Here is a 21,897-nt window from a genome sequence, read left to right as displayed (position 1 = left end):
GGGAGGACCCTGCTGTTGCATTTTATGAATTCCCAATAGAAAGAAGCTAACCATGCTGTCTTTCTAGCCCATAGAAAGAAGGTAGAAACATTATTTGAAGTTTTGGAAATTTTTTTCCCTCAATTTTGCTTCTTGTTTTGTCTAAGTTTACCTAGAATACTCTGATTAGTGATAAATACTGTCAAGTGTGCTGCCTTCTTTCAAGACATTATGGTTATTAGTTATTAGCTTCATCTCAGAAAAAGCTTACTTAGTAATCTTATTATTTAAGTTACCTGAACCATGGTAAAGGTCCCTAAGTTGGTATTAGACACATGCTCCGTCTTAGATATATTTGTAGGTTTCATATACTGCATGTAGCTTCTGAAAACCTGGCAGGGACAGTTAGAAAATGATCTTACATTCTCTTTAATAGAGAGAACTTGAACTAGATCAACAAGAGCTTCAAGGAATGTAAGATTTTCAGTTTGGGATATGTTCAAGATACTCTAAAATGGATGGCGTCTCAGTAATATTGCTTAAATGATAACATTGAAATGACATAGGAAAAGAAAAGGATGTACCTGCTTCAACTCATTTTTCTCCAGCTTATAAATATACCTCATATTATTTAATACTGTAATGAGAACTAAAGAAAAGTTGCAGTCCTTTTTACCTTAGGGATTGAGCTTCAATGTTTGATTTAAATAGGTTTTGCAGGGCGCCTGGGTGGCTCAGTGGGTTAAGCCGCTGCCTTCGGCTCAGGTCATGATCTCGGGGTCCTGGGATCGAGTCCCGCATCGGGCTCTTTGCTCAGCAGGGAGCCTGCTTCCCTCTCTCTCTCTCTGCCTGCCTCTCCATCTACTTGTGATTTCTCTCTGTCAAATAAATAAATAAAATCTTTAAAAAAAATAGGTTTTGCAATGTTTCCAATTCTCAGAGGCAAAAAGCATTTACACACACACACACACACACACACGCACACACACTCATCATACATACTGAGGAAATGAAAAGTAACCGTGACACTTAATTGGCACTGGGATCTCGTGCTCAGTTTCCAATGCTATACCTGCTTACTTATTTTTTTTTAACAGGTGTAGTTTATTTAACAGCATGGCACTGTATAGAAACTATGAGAAAAGAGAATGAGTAGAAAATAAATCCTAGAACAAGGGAGAGAAACTTCTGCCAGCTTTTTCAGATTAAAACTGAATTAGGCAATAATTTGTGGAATTTTCATTTGATATTACATCATGTTTATTGTATGGTATTTTAGACCCAGATGAATTGTTGGCAGATACTTGATTTAAAAATAAAATCCTTAAATCATTCATTTCCTGCTATATCAGTGCCGGCGAACACATATCATTGTCACTCTGGCTAAGATGCACCAACGCATCAAGCCATCTGGAAAGATTGGCTATGTATACAGTAACCTTACTCTTGTGGTATTTTTTCAAGAAGGGTAGTCTAGCTAGCCTCCAGATATTAGACATGTTGCATAGTTTCTGAGGTCTCTGGACCAAGTGGCTGCTTTTCCATCAAGCACCAATCCTCACATCTGCCCTCCTATAATGGATGGACTTAGAATATAAAGTGATATGATTACATCTCTTTGATATAAGAAAACTTTCGGATATCTTAAAAATAGGAGTCGTATTCATCTGGGAGAAGAAAACCAAAGCAAAAGTAGGCAGCCTTTAAAGTTATTGTGACAAGTACAATTGCACATGTTAATCGGATCCCTTTTTCTTTGACTCCCTCAAAAAGATGTATATTGGCTTCTTCCTTTCTGCCTCCAGGGTACTTGGCTTATTCAAGAAATATAGCGGTTATTATCATCTACCTTATTTACTTACATAAGGGTTTATCTACCCACTTATCTGTATGAGGCTTCTCTACATGAAGTTGATTAAAGAAATTTAAGAATATTGGCTATAAGAATCTGCTTATTCTTTTCAGTACCTACCAATAAATGTCCTTGCTCAAACAGACATTCAAAATTTATCGAATAAAATTGCATGATTTCAACCTTGAGAGATCAGAGATTTAAACAAATAGAACTCTTTCACTGTACAAATGAGTAAATTAAAGTTCAGAGGAGTGTGACCTTCCCAGAGTCACCTGAGCAGTCAGTGGAGAGTCTTTATTTGAACCGCCACTCTCCAGTCTAACACTCTTAATACTGCCTCTCAGCTGGCTCGAAGTCATTGCTATGATTTTAGCATCTTATTTTCTTATAACTTTTTTCCATTTCTGACATTTTCTTAATAGTTATACAGTATTGAGGCAGTAATTTTTAATACATGCATGAAAGGTGGTATTGTTAAAACACTGGCTGAATATGCAGAAGTACTCTAAGCAATATGGTACTTCATTTCAGTTTTCCCCTCTGAAATAAATTGTAATTGTTTTTGCCTGCTGACCCCTTCCATGTCTCAAAGTAAATAAGTAGATGTGAGAAATTTTATTTTATTTTATTTCATTTTGTTGTTTAGTGTGTCGCAGATAGTTCTCGCTGTTAGAATTTCAGGCTGTCCAATTATGCATTTGACTTATTTACACTGAGTTTTTAGAATGTACTCGGAAAAGGTCATAGTAATTCTTTTTTTTTTAAGATTTTATTTATTTATTTGACAGAGATCACAAGTAGGTGGGGGATGGGTGGCAGGAAGCAGGCTCCCTGCTGAGCAGAGAGCTTGATGCAGGGCTCAATCCCAGGACCCTGGGATCATGACCTGAGCTGAAGGTAGAGGCTTTACCCCACTGAGCCACCCAGGAGCCGTGGTCATAATAGTTCTAATTGGTCTCTTTTGCAGTGTAGAATGAAGTTATGAATACCAATAATGGGATTAGGGCACCAGGCAGGGCAATGATCGAACTTTAAGAGGTGCCAAGAATAACTGTTAAGCTACTCCATCTACTTTATCTTTAAAAACTGTTAATTCAGTCACAGGGTCCTTTGATCTAGGCCCTTGTAATTACACGTTTTATTTTGATAAATAATTTCTGTGAAAGTCAAAATGTACCAGGTCATTGAATTTATCTTACTCAGGCTATTGCAGTAGGGTGTGTGTGTGCCAAACCAAGAAGGGAGTGTCTCAGCAAGGTGTTTGCCTTAAACTTTATAGGGACAGGTAAACAAGTTGCAGAAAGAGTGAGTCACAGGATTGTTTTATGCTCAGAGGATGTCTCATTCAGTTTAATAAATAGGAAATGTTTATCTCTGCCTTAGAGATAACACAGTTATTCCTTAACATAAGGAATGTTATGTTAAAATGTTATGTTAAAAAATAAGGAAAAGTTTATCTCTGCCTTAGCTAGTTTCAGGGGGACAGAGTTCTCACTTTAGTTATTTGTTTATGAGGATAAAGAATAAAAAATTAGCTCAGGGTCAAAGGGGAAGGGTCTGTCTGCCCTTTTCAGCAAGTTCGGATGAAAGGGAAAAGGTCTGTGTTTAGACTTGTCATTTATTAATGGGATGTTTGTGTTGAGGAAAAATGTACATGAATCATAATGAAAACCATCCCTCCTTCTCGGGTAGTTTACCTTGAGGAAGATTTATTTTTCTTCCACTCCCCTGTCTCCTCTCTATAAAACACAAATATCAGACCAGCTTACTCGGTCATCTTAAGAAAGCTATATTACCTGAGATTGCTGTAACAAATTACAGATCACTACAAACTTGGTGGCTTAAAACAGTGGAAATTATCCTCTCATGATAGTGGAGGCCAGAAGTCCCAAAACAACGTAACTGGACTGCAATCAGGGTGTGGAAGGGCTGCCCTGCTTTTAGAGGCTCTAGAGACAAATCACTTCCTTGCTTTTGTTAGTTTCTGGTGGCTTTCTCCATCCCCTTCGCATGTGCCTCTGTTCTTCAGGGCCAACATCTGTAAGTTTCTCTGTTCATCATCTCACTGCCTTTTTTTTGTTTATCAAATTTCTTTTGCCTCCCTCTTAAAAAACCTAGGATTGTGTTGAGGAACCACCTAGAAAATCCAGTTAATCTCTACATCTTAAAATCTTTAATTTAATCGTATCTGCAAACCGCATTTTTCCATCAAAAAATAGCATTTAAAACTTCCAACGATGAGAGCCTGATATCTTCAGGGGCCATCATTTAGCCTATTATAGACTCATACATTTATTTTCCCAAGTTCTTACAGCTAATAAGTGAGAAATGAATCCTATCCGGGAATGGGCGCTTTGTTCTTCTCTTTAACTGTGTCAATCAAGAAAGGGGCCAAGAGATTAATTCAGAATTGTTTAGCACTTACTATATATTTCCCAGTGGTTGTTACATCCATTATCTCATGTTACGTTTGAGTCAATATTTAGAGAATAATTGGCAGTATTCCTACTTTACAAATGAGGAATAAAAGACAAGTCAGTTTTGTCTGTGCTTTATAAGTGTAATGAAGTTTTCAGTAATTCAGAGAAATGGAAAAAAAGAACATGGAAAATTGAAATAATTGTGTAAGGGACATTTCCATGAATCCGTCTTTTTTCCTCTCTCTACCCCTCAACTTCAGTTCAAAGAATGATCACATATTTTGAAAGAATTGATCACTCTAAATATTATGGATATTAAAATGCCCTTTTTTCTGTGAAATAGTGTTGAAATATTCTTTGTTCTGTTTGTTGATTTATTTGTTTTCATGTCAATTTTATGTTGGCAGTTCAGATTTTTGTTATTACTGCTTAATTTCACTCTTCCATAAGATATCACAGTCCAGGAAATTCTGTGTGCATGAACTTACTACATTATCACAACCAGAGACATTGTGATTCACATTCCATTACTTGTCTGCAAAGCCTGTTTGCTCCGACTGCAAAAGAGTCCTGCTGATTACTGGAGACAAGAAATGGTGAGACCTCCATTTCCCCACCACAGGCTATTTTGTAGTGTTTTCATGCAAAGAGGTAAATAATTAACAGGGTTTGTAATATATAATTTTGTACTTTCTTTGTGAGTGCTGTGTTCTATTATGATTAGCAAGGTGGCAGTTCATTGTCAAAAAGAACAGAAATAAACTGATTCTTCTTGTGGTGTTGGTTGGAAGTATGTTTGTAGGAGACCAGGAGTGTAATCATTGTAATAAAGATACATTCTTGGCTCGTTTCATTTCGTAACTTACAGACCCATCCATGCCCTTCCCTAGGTTTCCTGTATAGTTGAATTGATGAGCTGCATATTGAAGTAGCTGAATTTGTGCACGATTTTTCTAATCAAACGGCATATTTCATTACTTGAATTTCCATGTATAGGTAGTTGCTAAAGGATTGAATTTTTAACTAATTAAGATGATAGAAATGGTTTGAAGGACTGAGCCGACTCTCTGATTTTTCTTTTTTGCAACAATTCTCAAGCTTGGAAGTATTTTTTTAATTTTTTTTAAATACAGAAAGTAGTTGCTTTGTATAACCAGTCAGTCTATACACCTCATTACATTTATACCTATACTTAACAAAGCCAAATTTATATTTTTCATCTTATATAAAAGGAGAAAAGTGAAATCCGAAAATTTCCTTTCTTTAAGAAAATTAATTTGGGATTCAATTTGACATAGGTTGTAGGAGAATCCTATTTCCAGGCGTTGTTCCGTTTGAAAACTTATAGTTAAGAAAATGTAAGAACCTGTGCTTTGCCCTTATAGGCCAACTCTGTAGAGATAAGCAGTGGCTTTTTACCTGGCCATGTATTTTAGGAAAGTGATAGGTCACCCATGCTTCCATTAGAAAGGGGAAGATTTAAATAGAGAGATACATGGGTATGTGTTTATATTTTTCAAATCCAACCAAGATATCAAACGAAAAAGGAAGAAAGAAGAATGTCGCCCTCAGCCCGCAAGGATGACAATGAGCCTGGTATGGTGTTAATGCTTCATTTCCGTTTATTTAATCAACTTCCTTAGCTTATATACAGCAGGGTGACCAATAAGGGGTCAAGCAATGGGGAGAGCCAATGAGAGTCCTGTTACTATGCTGATTAAATTTGATACAGCCAATAACTATGTCCTCCTTTAGGCGGGCTTCACCAGAAAGTTCATTGTATACTTGCAGCGTATTTTGCTAGCAGTGAGCCAAGTGCCTTCTTGTAATGGTGGGGACTTTCCTGGCCAGAGGCAGTCCCCAACAGAAGAAAAGGAAGGAGAGCAAGAAAAAAAGAGATACTGAACTACAGTACTTTGAAATTGTCTACTACTTTAAAGATCTTTGCCTATACCTCTTAAAACAATGATAAAGATTACATATTCTTATCCTGATTTTTACGGTTGATAAAACTGATAAAACCAAAGCCATTAAATCCTTTATCTAAGGGCATACCACTACTAAGTGGCAGGCATGAAATTTAAACAGAGGTGTGTCTGATGCTAGTGCTCCTATTTCTTCCTCACACATACCCCACTTTGTGCTGGCTCTTTTCTATGGAATGTGGATGCTGCGAAGGTAGGCACTTTTCAGGATGCAAATAGCAGAGTCTTAGAGTCAGGTAAGATCGTTCAGATTATTATTAGATATTGACATGGTACAATCAGTGTAGGCATTCTTAAACAGTCCAACCCAATTAAGTATTCTAGTTTCCTCTTCTGTTCCGTGAGGAGACAGGATGGAAGAGAGGGAAGTACAAGATGATACAAGGTCTACTATCTTAAGAAAAATATGTATAACAGTATTAAGGGCTGAGTGTAGAGCAGGCATGGATCCTCAAAATTCTTAATAAGTACTAAGTCCCAGTACTTCAGAATCTGACTGTATTTAGAAATAGGATCTTTAAATAGGTAATACATTTTAAACTAGATTATTATGGTGAACTCTAGTCAATATGACTTGTGGCCTTATAAAAAGAGGAGATTGGGACGCAGGTATGCACAGAGGAAAGACCATGCAAAGACAAAACCAGGAGAGAGTCCTCAGAAGAAACAAACCTGCCTTGATCCCACATGTCCTGACTCTAGAATGGTGAGGAACTAAATTTCTGTTGTTTAGGACACCTGGTCTGTGATATTTTGTTGTGATAGGCCTAACAAACTAATATATATGGTCAATGTTATTAAACTCTTTATTGAATTTTTTATTTTAATGAGAGTTCATGTTGATTGTTGTAGATTTAGAAAATGCTATAAAGTATGAATATAAGGAAAAATACCACTCTACCTTACTCTGTCATCCAGAGATATCCATCATTATATCATTAGCAGATTGTAGAATTTTCTCTTAACCCTCTCTTTCTCTGTTTCTCAATTATCCTGGCATATACGCATTCAGATTTATTTTCTGTGGTTTGGGGTCTATAATAAGTGATAAAAAAGCATACACTAAGCAGATATAGTCTATGTTCTTTGATGAGGGCATGCTAAGCACAGTTCTGCCCATGTCCTATAGCATCTCCACTCCTGCTCATCCTCCCCAGGTGTGCAGAAACCTGAGAGCCAGTACTTAAAGGATCCACAATTAGGAATTGATCATCATGGTTATTTCTGCTAACCCCAGTAGTCACCACAAAAAATAGAAAGCAGCATGACTTTCTCTCTAAAAATACCATCTGTATCCTACCAACTAGAGATAGCTATATTTTCATTTTTATGTGTATTATGTTTCCCTTAATTACATTTGCTACATGTTTTTATATTGTATTGTTTTAGAATAAACACTTCTACATTTCTAAATGATGTTTATAGACATTATGATTATAAAATATGTCATCAGACTATTATATCATTATTAATTAACCATGCTATTTTTGTTCCACCATTGACTCATTTTCTACTTATTTTCCTGTTATACAAATCACTTAAATACCTCTGAGTGCAAGTTTCTTACAGATTATATAATTTAAAGAGAAAATATTTTGAAGTAAAATGACTAGATCACAAACATATTTATAAACTTTCATCTCTTTTAAAGCCAGTTTCTTGGGTTCATGTATGAATTTATTTTCACATTGGCATTGGAAGAAAGAGAAAGTTTTTATGATTCTAGCCAAGGGTAAACATATGTATTTTGTTTGCTTAACAGGAAAAACACATTTGTTTTAGTGACTATTGATTATTTTATTTTGGTTAGATTAAGTGAGGATGGCATTAAACCAAACCACTGTGGTTTACCAGACCATTGTTTCTTTGCTTCTAAACTTTAGTTCTTAATTTTGTCTTATGCCTCAGAGACATTCCTTTTCCGTCCTTCTTCCTTCAGTAATCTACTGACTTGTTGAAGTCCTGAGGTACACAGTAGGTAGTGGTGGAGGGAACTGAGGTCTCTGTTATTACTCTGATTTAGGTTTTGGTCTTAATCATGAACTCTACTCCTGGCCTTTCATATGTGGCCTTCTGGTTATCTTCTGCCTTTAACCTAGTTATAACTGTTTTCCTCAGTCCCTAATTTTACCATTTCTCCAGAAATGAAGTTCTTCTATAACAGGGTAGAAATCCCTCCACTGTCTGCAGCACCCCTGGCTTTCAGTGATCCTGCTAGTCTGTACTTGACTTCCACCAATTTGTTAGCTATTCTATTTGAACTCTAGTTCTAGCAGCCTAGTTGTGTCTATCCTAGGTCATACTTGCTTATGTTTTCTCTGTCCTGGGAGGTACTATCTCTCCTTGTATTTTGAGCTAGTTGTTTGCTCTGTGACCTCACCTACTTAAAGGACTTTTTTAAAAACAAATCTTTCATTTTTTTCAGCTATCTATATTTGAGTATAATCAGCAAATTTGGAAGATATTTTAAAAATATGTGATAATTTGATATACATTATGAAAGGATTCTCCCTCATTGAATTAATAAACACAACCATCACCTCACATATTTACCTGTGTGTGTGTGTGTGAATATTTAAGTTCTATTCTCTTAGCAAACTTCAATTATACAACACAGTGTTATAAACTATAATCATCATGTTATACATAAGATCCTCAGACCTTAGTCATCTTATAAAAGTCTTACATTTAAAGTTAGTGCTCTCCCTTTTTATTTTAAGGGTGGAAATAATTCTCTTTCCAGCTTTCTATACCCTTAGGCACTTCCTAATCTTTCCTGTAGTAAATTTTTATTAAGTGTTTTCCAAAATTCTGAGACAGAGAGCAATTGTGATATTAGATTAAATAGAGGTTAATAATAAGATCAAATGAATCACAATCAAACATATTTCTATCACTCTTAAGAAATTCTCTTCACATCAAAAGACAAATTATCTTAAGTTCCAGTAAGAAGTTTTGAATTCTGTTTTCCAGCTTAAAATTCTTACTTAAATATTATGAATATTATTAATAATTATAATCATTTAAATTTGTTAAATTATAAGTGAATTTGTTAAATAATCAGTTTATTTGTCTAAATTTGTTCTATGAATTGTACTTATGAGGAGTAAAAATGTCAGTGGAAAATGATGTTTTCTTCCTATTTTATGCATTTATGCTTCTGGAAAATCTCGAATCCTGAATGATAAGAATATGAGAATGATGGTTGCTAAAAATATCACCTGATTATAGTTGAACAAACTCAAGTAAACTAAATAGACAGAAGTATTGGCTTTGCCAATGGCTCTTGCATATAGTGTGAAAGTAGGCCATATGGATGATTGGGAGGAAGATGTGTATATATTTGTGTATCGTCAGTATGGTAGGAGAAGGTCAACAATAGAGGGTTAGTCTGTAGATATATAGGGTAGGGGGAAAAACATGGTTTTCCTCCCTTCCATGAAGACAGGTATTTCTCCCTTTAGGAGTTTTCCATTTAGATCTCTGGAGACTTCCATTATTAAGGATATTGGGGATCGATGAAATCTCATGTTGTTTGGAGGTGTTTCTGGGAGGCATTTGCATGACTGGTTTAAGCATCTTATAAATCTTCCAAAATCTTGGGACAGATCTCAACACTACACAGATCCTATGATTTAGAAGAGTTTATTAATAATCCATAAATCAATTTTGTCCCTAAAAGTTTGTAATTGAATATATTAGTTCAGAAGGTTTGTAAAACCATATGGTTTGGGGTAATTAGCTTTGTATATAGAGATTATTTATTCTTAAAACTCCCCCCTCAGTAGGGAATTTCAGATGATATGTGGCACATAGATTTTTTGCATGTAGTTTTACATTGTACACTGTTCACATAAAACACACTAATGCAGTTATTTAATTTATTTTTTATTTTCTAAGCAAATTCTGCATCCATTGTGTCGCTTGAACCCACAACCCTGCGATCAAGAGTCACATGCTCTACCAAGTGAGCCAGCCAGGTACCCTCAATTGCTGCTTAATGTAGTTCTTGATACATTAAAATAAGATGGCCACTGCTTTTGGCTATTTACATGTCTTTTCTAATAATCCAGTTAGTGTATTCCTAATTTGTAAGTGTTTCTATTCTAAAATGAAAAAATACTCCTTTTGGTACACAAATAAATGGCAGATTCTTGATTCTTGAAATGGTCATTAAAATAAAATTAAAGCATGCATTCAAGCATTTATTTTTCTTTCATATATATCCATCTCAAACTTGGGAAAAGTATACAATTTTGTATTTGCATTTAGCTCTTGTTTAAAGTTACCATCTAAAAAGTATTGAGAGAGCACCTGGGGGGCTCATTCAGTGAAGCGTCTGCCTTGGACTCAGGCCATGATCCTGGGAGGGTCTTCTTCTCCTTCTCCCTCTGCTAACTTCATCCGAATCCTGCCCGCTCATGCTCTCTCTCACTCACTCTCTCAAGTAAATAAATAAAATCTTTAAAAAAAATAAAAATAAATAAAAAGTATTGAGGAGGCTCTATGGTATAGAGAAAAGAATATAGAAATTGGAATCCGAACTGTCCTTAATAAGTTATGTAACTTTTTTAGATATCAGTGTTCTTGTCTTTAAACAATACTACCTGCTGCATAGGGTGGTTGTTATCATTAAGATGATATTTCTAATGCCTTTTTAAAGTATAAAATACTCTAGAATTTTTAAAGAAAATGTGGTTATTTTTTTTCTGGTATATATTGGTTGTGAAGTAAAGTAGATACTTTGTATAAATTTCTGTGCACTGTGGGAAGGAAAGGGATGGCAGAAGCACTGCAATCCATTCTCTGCTGTTCCTGTGGGAAGTCCAGGAAAGAAAAGTAACCTGATCAGACCTTCAAACAAGCTAATAATGGATCTGACAAAACACTACTGGTATTTACTACCATGAAAGTCTTTCATTATGGAATGCTTCCAATGTGATTAACTTGATCTGTCTAGGACTTCTTATGGTAAATAAATCTGGAATCTGTGAATTTATGAGCCATTGCTTACTTTTGTTGAAAATATATGTTCATTGAAGACTGCTTATATTCAATATGTGCAATGTTCATCTAAACGCAGAAGAGAAGGCTGGATAGCATTAGAAAACCTGACTTCTCCCTGTTTTATTTGTGTCTTTTAATCCTTTAATTATAGTAAAACTTGATACTGAATAAGGTCTTTGTTTCTTGAGTATGATTTCACATTCATTTTCTTTTTTACACAGCTAAAAATTAGTTGTTTCTAGCAGCAGTAATTATTCAAGCTAAGAAACCTTCAAGTTTCTTTTGGTATCTTCTTTTTCATTCTCATACCTAATCAATTATCATATCCCATAAATTTTGTCTCTAAATATGTCTTGAATGTGTTTGCTTCTCTCCATTCCCACTGCTATCATCTCAGGCTAAGCCCTTATCAAGTCTCCTGTGTTTCTTAAAAAAGCTGCTCCCAGTATCTCCTGTCCTCATTATTATCCTCCTTCAATGCAATTTTCACATATCAGATTCTTTATTTAGAGACTCTCAGTAGTTCCCCATGGCTTTTCTTCTAAAGGTCAAAATCTTTCATATTGCTTTATAGGCCCCTGCCTGCCCTGACTTCCTATACATGATCTAATCACATTTTTTCTTCCTGTTTCTCAGTTTTATCAAGTTTTTTCCCACCAGAGAATCTTAACACATGTTGATTTTCTACCTGGATCATTCTTCCCCAGCTAATGTGCATCTCATATATTACTAAAATTTCACTTCCTCCCAGAAGATCCCTTGACCCCATATGCTGGAATGGGAATTTATTATATAATCTCAATGCTTCTTCAGTGTCTGCAGATAATTTATTCAAGTTGTAACTTTTAAACTAATTTCTATAGTCCCATATGTACCATAATCTTCATAAGGAAAGAAATTATGTCTCTTTTGTTCACTGCTGTATCCCAGTGAAAAAACAGCATCCATCAAGTAGTAAGTACTCTAAAAAATAACTAACACAGCAAGCCATTTCCAGGTGATGAAAGCACAGTGTTAAGGTGCTATGTATTAGTAGATGTTTAAGATAAAGCTAGCCTGCTTCTTTTCTCCCTAATCCCTGTTTGATAAATATTCTATAGGAATAACCCTATAATGCATTTACTACAAAAGAATAAGTCAGGTGATCTATCGAAATTAATACACTGTTTAAGTCAGTAGAGCAACTATGTTTTCTTCTTCTTTTTTTAAAGATTTTATTTATTTATTTGACAGAGAGAGAGATCACAAGTAGGCAGAAAGGCAGGCAGAGAGAGAGGGGAAAACGGGCTCCCTGCTGAGCAGAAAGCCCATTGTGGGGCTCGATCCCAAGACCCTGAGATCATGACCTGAGCTGAAGGCAGATGCTTAACCCACTGAGCCACCCAGGTGCCCCATTAGAGCAGCTTTTTTGAAGGTCTTAGTGTTTAGAGAAAGCTTTGGTTGAGAATGAAGCAGGAAAAATATCTTCTGTCAATAAAAAGAATATCAGATATGTGTAGAGATAACAGGTCAATGTCTTCCATAGAAATAGAAGATGAGTTACAAGCTTGGGAACAAATATAGGACAGACATTTTAGACTTCAGATTTTCATAGGGGCTAAACTTGTCAGGCAAAATGTATGCATTCAGAAGAAAGCTCATGTTATTGTTCAATCTGCCCTCAGCACAAACCTTTTTTTTTTTTTCCCTTTGTTTCTTTTCCATATACATATAAAGTTTGTTTTTCAGTCAGTTTTTCAGCTATCATTTATCAGCATGTCAGATGGGGAGAAATCTGAACGGACTGGCACAACGATCATTAGGTTTCTTGTAGAGGAGATGGACATCAGATTGTTCTCAAAGATGCTTCTGGCTTTTTAACAAGTAATAAAGCAGAGCATAAACAGCTGCAAGCAAGACAGAAGAGATCTCTCATCTGATTCTAGCTTCTATTACATTGCCAGTAAGGATGAGTGGGTTTCAATTTTGACATATCACCTATGTCACTGTAGAAATGGCTCGGTAGGTTGGTAGATTGTCACTGTAAATACTAAATCTTTGAGGAATCTTTTGGTTCAATGGTCTGATATAGTTTTATCAATTACACATGTCACCGCATGCTGGTTCTTTCCTTCAGTAGTTTGGTATATTGTCCAATATAGGTGATACATTCAAAGATTTTAAACTCTGTAGAAAATTTGTGGTAATAGGATAGCAGCTACTTATTTTGTTATAGATTCTGTAAGTTGAAAAATGATTTGAGAAGTTTATATTTTCAAAGAACAAATGAAATGGCATGATTTTTATGGCATGGTATGATCTAATGAAGTGTCTCCTCATCTGTCAGTTTCACACACTTAAATTGTGTTTAATACTCCATATGCTATGTGTGTGAATGTGTGTCTACTTTGGGTGATGATGACATAGTCTATATTACATTACCATTTATGAGGTAGTATAAACCTGGAAAGAATCAGAGTGTGTAAGTACTATAGGGAGAGAAGACTTTGGTGAAGGGAGAGACAAAAAGGAGTGATAAGGACAGAGTTCTATATAGAAGACCCCTGGGCTAGGAGTGCAAACGTGAAAGAGTATAAACAGCCAGAGGGGTCTGAGTCCTTGATTATAGCTCCCCATAAAGACTCCCCAATAGCATTAACTGTGCATCAAATTTGGTGTGGGAAGGGCAGCTTTCCCACATGATGCTTTACAGGTAAAGCCTCTGTTGTTGCCTATATTCATACTTAAAACAGCATACATAGCTTTTTGGCAAGGATCTGTACTTTTCATTCCCTCCCTTTGAAAATAATAATATCAGATACCTCAAATACAGTGGTGCCCTTTCTCTGAGGACAGTTCTACAGTAAGAAAATGGAGAAAAAGAAAATAAGTAAAAGAATCAATGCATTTAGCTGGGTGGGTAGTATCAGATACCTGTAAGCCTCTTTTGAGTGTTTCCCAGTAGAACTCAGAGAGAAGAAAAGAAGAAAAAGAACATGAAAATGAATTAAGGAAACCTAATTCTAAATGGAGTTGAGAAGCAATGAGGGAAGGGTTCTCACTCAGGTGGCACTTGTTGCAGCTTATTTTCATACCCCTGTAGGAAGGAGTTTACCCAGCAGGAAGATTTTCTCCTTGCCCAGTAACAACCCAACCAATGAAAAACTGCCATAACTCAGCCAATGAAAAGCCACCACAACCCAAACTCTCATGCGCCCTCCAATGAAACTTCATGCCAAATAGCCGCTCCCAGGGCCCTCCTTTTCTCTATAAAAGCAAACCCTTCTCATTTGTTCTTTAGTCTTGGCTATGGTTTTCCATAATTTACATGCCCCAGGTTATAATAGCTCTGCTATTCATGAATAAATTCATTTTTGTTGGTTAAGTAAATGACGGTTTCCAGTAGTTGACAAAACTATGGATAGATTAGTATATGGAGGAAAGTTTATATAGAACATTTTTCAAATGTTCTAATGTCATGTTATTAATGTCATGATATAGAAGTCTTTTTATAGGAATGTTAGTTGAAAATTCCATTTCTTGATTAAAAATTGTCCTAGGCTCTTCCTTATAACATTCACCCCTGACACTGACAAGTAAAAAGGCAATGAGTAAGGGTGCCTGAGTGGTTCAGTCATTTAAGCCCCTCCTTTCAGCTTGGTCCATGATCCCAAGGTCTTGGAATCTATCTTCACATTGGGCTCCCTAATCAGCAGGGAGCCTGCTTCTCCCTCTCCCTCTGCCCCTACCCCCCATTTGTACTCTCTCTCTCTCTCTCCCTCTCTCTCAAGTAAATAAATACAGACTTAAAAAAAATTTTTTTTAAAGGAAAAAGCAACAAATAGACATTTTTGAAAAGGAAAATGGCATCATTAGAGCTATGCTTTAGGCCATTTTTAGAACATTCTGAAGGGAAAGAAACGGGAAACAGCGGAACTATTTAGAATGCCATGTGTATAGTTCAGGTAAAGATGAGGCTGACCTGAAGTGGAGTGTTTGCAATAGAAACAGATGGTAGTATACAAAGGGATAATGTGTATTTCATAATTTCACATATATGGTTTGATAATTGGTGCAAGAATGAAAGATAAAGAGAGACAACACAGTAAGAGATCTAATTTTAGAAAGACTTCAGTTAGTTTCCTGATTCTAACATTTACTAGGTATGTGATCATGAATAAGTCTTTTTTTTTTTTTTAGTCTTAGTTTCCTAATCAATGAAAAGAGATGCTTATAAATAACAATTTCTAGATACCTTGTGAAGTTTAAATGCATCATAAGAGAGGCTTAGGAAATCCTAATGTGTCTGTGATATGCTATATAATATAGCTATGTCTATTTCAGTGAGATTGTTGATCATATTTTTAGGGATATGTTATTATTTCTAGAATTCTGAATTTTTGCACAATGTGAAAACATTCATAAGACAATGGATCATGAAATTCTATGCATTGTACATTTTGTAGCCAAATCACAAGTGATGGGACTCAGATCTTCAAGTTTGGATTGTACTTATTAAGCATAATTCTTAGTATTTAAATATATGCTTTGACTTACAAAACATTCTGACAAATTAGGTCCTAAATTGTTCAATACTAAGTTGATTTAATATGAAAATAAGGAATTACAGATGAAGATAAAAAAATGCAAAGGCAATAAAAATAAATATTGAGCATTGCATGCTACTAACAAAGTTATTTTGCTCAGCAGCATGTCCTTGTATTAAGAAAATTGGCCTTGGGGCAACTGGATGGCTCAGTCATTAAGCTTCTGCCTTTGGCTCAGGTCATGCATGATCCCAGAGTCCTGGAATCAAGACTCACATCAAGTGAGTCCCAATCAAGGCTCCCTGCTGGGTGAGAAGCCTGCTTCTCCGTCTCCCTCTGCTGCTCCCCTGTTTGTGTTCCCTCTCTTGCTGTGTCTCTCTCTGTCAAATAAATAAATAAAATATTTTTTTTAAAAAAGAAAAGAAAATTGGCTTTTAAAAATGTTGTGGATATTCTATTGACCAGCTGTCCTGTAGAAATAATCCTACTATCTAAATTAGGAACATGTAACCATGCTTTATAAGTAAATGTAACATGCATCTTCAAGGATTTCTGCTGAGAATATAATCTCTTCATAATAACATCTTTGCTGAGACAGTCCTCTATAGGTGAACATGCTATGCTACTTGTAAAACAAAGAATTAGGACCATTATTGATTATTTCTCAATGATCAATTGATTATTGATTAAGTCTCCAGTCCCTCATTAAGTGTTGCAGGTAAATTAAATATAATCATGAACGTTATTCACACTACTGTATAAGTGATAATCACTCCATGTTCCTCTTGTTAGTATGGAACTGTGATTATAGAAGAGTTGATTAGGAAAATGAGAAATAGGTGAAGATACAAATAAAATAAAAAGGAAAGATTATTGATAGCTGTGGAAGGGATGAACATTTTATTAATTCATTCATTCATAATTCATTCAAATTTATAAATTTGGAATTTCTGATAAGAAAAAGTGAAAAGAAAGTATGACTTTGGAATCAGATAGACCTAGTTCTACTTTTGGGTTTGTTAGTGACTAGTTCTATAACCTTGGACACATTTCGGTCTTTCTCTCAGTTTCTTTGTGAAATGAGGGTACTGTCTTTTCAGAGAGGGTTACTTTACTATAAGAACATAACAGATAGGGGCACCTGGGTGGCTCGGTGGGTTGAGGCCTCTGCCTTCGGCTTGGGTCGTGGTCTCGGGGACCTGGGATCGAGCCCCGCATCAGGCTCTCTGTTTGGCAAGAAGCCTGCTTCCCTTCCTCTCTCTCTGCCTGCCTCTCTGTCTGCTTGTGGTCTGTGTCTGTCAAATAAATAAGTAAAATCTTTAAAAAGAAAAAAAAAAAAGAAAATAATAGATAACATATTTGACAATCTAAGCCTAGTTCAGAGCCACCATTTTCCTTGTGATGTTTTGTGTGTGTGTGTTTATGTGTGTGAATTAGAAAATTACATGAAACAACTTATAGTAACTGATAGTGACCCTAGTGTTGTAAGGTGTATACCTGCACAACCGTGTGCAGTAGCACTAAGTCTCTGACACATACTAAATGCAAAATAGACAATTGCTATAATTTGCTATAATTCCCCATCACCAACACCATTGAACAATGATAAGAAGTTATGAAATTGGAATTTCAGATGAGACAGTGTATGGGAAAGAAAATTGAATCTCACTGGAGGACAGTCCCTCCCACTCCTCCACTAACCTGATCAATTTTCTACTTCTTTATCTATTAAGAACTTAGTTAAATCATGTTCATTTGTTTTTAGGAAATTAGAACAATATACTAAATTTTCCGATTACTTTCTTTAACTGCCCAGAATCTGTGAAGCGGCTTCTCCGGATGAACACTGTGATCATCACCTATCCCAAGGTAGTGTTCTGGCAGTGTCTCTGATGTCCTGGCTCACTTTCCATGCTTTTTATTAGATTTTTGTCCCTAAATAGTTCTATTTTGCATAATAAATGTTTTGTAAGAGGCTTCAAATGATTTGGTTTAGAGAAAATGAAGTATAAATCCAAAATAAATATATTCATAAAAGCAAATTATATTTGAAATGGGAAATGGGCGAAGCTTCACATTTTCTGGACTTGCTGAGTAGAGCACTTTATGAATTGTAGACCATATTGAGAAAAGGAATGCTAATGAGATATGAAGACTCTACAAGCTTCATTTCATGTTATTTCTGTTTTCTGTACTTAGAATTCAAGGACAGCAGAAGTGTTTTCTACTAAATGTTATTAATGAAGGCCATTCTCCTTGATATGGTTATAAATGTGCTTTGCAACCACACCAACTGAAGGAGTAACTTTAACAACACTAACTACAGAGCCAGGAGCATAAGTTGTTTTCTGAAGCTCTTACTTTTTATTTGTTTTTAGATACACTTAGGAATTACTTGTGGCAAGCAGTTTACATGCATTTTTTTTTAAATTTTTAAAATATTTTATTTATTTATTTGACAGAGACATCACAAGGAGGCAGAGAGGCAGGCAGAGAGAGAAAGAGAAGGAAGCAGGCTCCTGGCTGAGCAGAGAGCCCAATGTGGGGCTCGATCCCAGGACCCTGAGACCATGACCCGAGCTGAAGGCAGAGGCTTTAACCCACTGAGCCACCCAGGTGCCCCTACATGCATTTTTCTTATTTAATCCTAACATCCTCATGAGTAGAGATCATTACTATCCTCAGTTTACAAATGAGGTAACATATGCCCCAATAATGGGTCCATGATTAAAGAAGTGAGACTGATATAAAGCGAAGGTCAAGCAAAGCTTTATTTCACGCCAAGCATTAAGAATCTAGCCAAACAGGGGCACCTGGGTGGCTCAGTGGGTTAAGCCTCTGCCTTAGGCTCAGGTCATGATCCCAGGGTCCTGGGATCGAGCCCCGCATCGGGCTCTCTGCTCAGCAGGGAGTCTGCTTCCTCCTCTCTCTCTCTGCCTGCCTCTCTGCCTACTTGTGATCTCTCTCTGTCAAATAAATAAATAAATAAATCTTAAAAAAAAAAAAAAGAATCTAGCCAAACATCCGGGGACACACCTCTTAGAAGAGAGGGCGACCCTTCTCTGTTTCACAGACTAGCTTTTAAGGGCAAAGGGCATGCGGTCAGGCCTGGCAACGCACAGGTGACCATTGAGATTGTAACACAGACAAGAAACTCCACAGTGATGGTAGGTGACCAATTGAGTTACAATTTACTCTAGTAGACATGTGAACCAGCCTATCACACCTTGGTTAGGATTGGCACCCAAAAGGCTCCCATAGGGTGGGGCCCATACTCCTTGGTAACCATGGAGACAGTAAGCATCTCCCCACTGATCTGGAAGTCTCCACCTGGCCTGACCCACGCTTGTATCTGGGCTTTGTTACCTGGAGGTGGTTTCCGGGACTTGTTTTTAAGTGAATCTGCTGGGGAAAGTGGAGCAGGGACAGTTTAACTTTAATGAAAGCCTCTTGCTAAGAAGGTCCCTACAGTAACCAAGGCAAAACAAAAACAAAAACAAAAAAACAAATAGCTCCTCCAAGCTAGTAAGTGGCAGAAGCAGCCTTTATAAGATATATAAGAATATAAGAATAATTAGTTAAATTATTCTTTTGGGGAGGTGGGGAGACTCACACTTCATTTCATCTGAAGAATACTATAGGCTCTTTGTCTTCAGACATAAATGATAATGTTATAGAGCAAGCATTGAAGTCAATAATTTCAAAACTGAATTTACATAATGTTTCTTTCTGGCAACAGTCCTCCCAATCAGGTTTTTCTTTAAAAAAAAAAAAAAAAAAAAAAGTCACCCTCTGCCCCTATTCAGTAGATGTGCACCACGCCATAGAGAATGTCCAGAACAGGACGATGATGAAGCAGCCTCCAATGAGACCTGTGAAGAAAGGTCTTTGTAATTTAAAATATTTGTTCTGTCTCCTTCCCACTTTGAAAATTAAGAGCAGGGAGAACAGGGTGGAGGCAAGCAGGTAGAAAATGAAGCTGTAGAGCCTGGCAAGTCCAAGGATGCCAGCCGTGTCCCCCTGACAATGCTGACATTGAGGTCTGGCAGTAATCTAGGACCACAACATTGTTTTGCCCAGCTGAGTGAGGGTGGGGATAGATAGGGCTCAGAGGCTTATTTAATCTGCAATGCTTAACACAGATAACTCAGATTTTCATAATACCTCACCTGTGCCTCCATTCCTTGGGAATGAAGCTAGGAGCCTGAAACCAGGGAAGGGAGAGGGGAGAAGAAAGGATGTGTGTAACTTTGAGAAGCCCCACAGGTGACTGAAGCGCCACTCTTTGACAGCTGGCTTAGTTCCACTTCTCTTATTATTTGCTCATATAGTAATAGGAAGAGCCAAAGTGGAAAAAGGTTGATAAAATAAGACTGTATGAGGAGTACAGTGATATCTATCTCTCTCTGCAGACCTTGGAATGTTGATGGCTTTAATGAGAGGCAATCTAAATATATGTCTTTCAAACACAGAAGAAATTGCTTAACATCACACTATTTAAAATCACAATATGCGTGCCTGGGTGGCTTATTTGGTTGGAAAACTGACTCTTGATTTTGTCTCAGGTCATGAACTCAGGGTCATGAAATCCAACCTTGCATCAGCTTCTGTACTCCGCATAAAGTCTGCTGGAGAGTCTTTTTCTCTGTCTGCCCCTCCCCCTGCCCATGCTTGCTCTCTTTCTCTCTCAAATAGATAAGTAGATCTTTAGAAAAATAAATAACTGAAGTTACATAAAGAATACTTCCTCTAGCAACAGAAGAATTATTAAAAAATAAAATAAAATAACTGATCCACATTATACAACTATAGTCAATGCAAACATGTATATTATATGTGGTCCTCATGAGGGAGTTGGTATAAGATGCTTCTTCAAAAGGGAACTGGTGAAATCCATGTGGAATGTAGCAAAGGCAAATAGCTAGGAGGTGATAATATCCTGATACTTTCATGTAAAATTTGTCCTAATTCTAAGTTGCCCTTCAATCATCTGGCTCTTACATCACTTTGCTTTGAAGTAGCTATTTTTTTGTAATGGAGACTCAACCCATTATGAAGATGCCCCAGGCTCTTTTTCTGTAATAGCTCATCAGGTATAGGTATTGTTCTGCTTTTTCTGGCTTATGTGAGTATTGTACAGCTTTGTGTAAGGCTAAAACTTAGTAGTTTTCTCCAAAAATCCCTATAGTTGCTGCCTGGAGCATCTCATCCGAAGTTCCTCAGAGTTAGAGTTGTAATAAAAGAAGACTTTAAGCAGGAATTTATAGGTTCCATAAACTGCGCATAAATGATTTATTATATTAGTTTATGTGTTATAGGTACACTGCCTCTTCCCTGCTACAACAACCTAGGATTTGGTTTGTAATTATGTTTTGTACATTCATATGTGCAGTAATAATTATAAATCAAAATAATTAGTTGAATTGCAAAGTGTTGCTTTAAGCACACTTTAGTATATGGTGTGTCTTATATATGTCTATGTTAGTTCCAATCTTGTCTTCAGGGCCATTACTTAATCTTTGAAACTATTTAATGTTATGCATTCTCCAGGATGGCATACTTACAAGTCTTCAGTTTAGACTATATGCTCTTAACTTGACTGTTCCTTTATTACTAAATAACATGAGAAGTAATATTCTGTGAAGAAATTTCTGGTAGTCAAGATATGTGTATTGCTTTAAAAAATCCTACAGACATCTTTGCTAAAAAATCCAAGTAACTCCCTGTATCCTTAAAGTGGACCTCTTAGTTTTGGGCTCATATTGGATCCTTTGTCCCTATACATTAGAGATAATTCTTCCCTGTTGAGACCAGAAAATTCGCTACAGCTGCCATTACATTATTGTTGCATCTACCTAAAAGGGCTATTCAAAGGACATTTCATTGTTCTGTAAGAAAGAGAACTGAGACTTCACCTGTTTTACAAGAAGAGGATGTGGAACTTCTGTGGTATACATTTGTATGTGGGCATGTCTTTTCTCTGATAAGTGTCTCCATGTGTAACGAAATTCAAGCTGAAATTTAAATCCCATTAAAACGTACCATATGGTAGTGAATCTGTGAGGACAGAGAAATAGAGTCATCATCAGTCACCAGTCTCTCCCAGAAAGAACCCAGCAGCTATG

General features: G+C 36.4%; 1 long non-coding RNA gene across 2 annotated transcripts in view; it reads left to right on the top strand.

The window, feature by feature from the left end:
* The first annotated feature begins 4,724 nt into the window (after positions 1 to 4,724).
* Positions 4,725 to 21,897, top strand: part of LOC309840595 — a 147,921-nt gene continuing 130,748 nt past the window's right edge. Inside the window, exons 1-2 of one of the 2 annotated variants that reach the window (XR_014298688.1) lie at positions 4,725 to 4,850; positions 10,140 to 10,219. This is a non-coding gene — a long non-coding RNA (uncharacterized lncRNA). Of the gene's footprint in view, positions 4,906 to 10,139; positions 10,220 to 21,897 lie in introns of both variants that reach the window. The other variant, XR_014298689.1, reaches the window with a different exon arrangement.

The sequence above is a fragment of the Mustela nivalis genome, assembly GCF_964662115.1.
Source record: "Mustela nivalis genome assembly, chromosome: 9".
Lineage (NCBI taxonomy): Eukaryota > Metazoa > Chordata > Mammalia > Carnivora > Mustelidae > Mustela > Mustela nivalis.
Note: the sequence above shows the minus strand (reverse complement) of the source record. Positions and strands in the feature narration are given on the sequence as shown.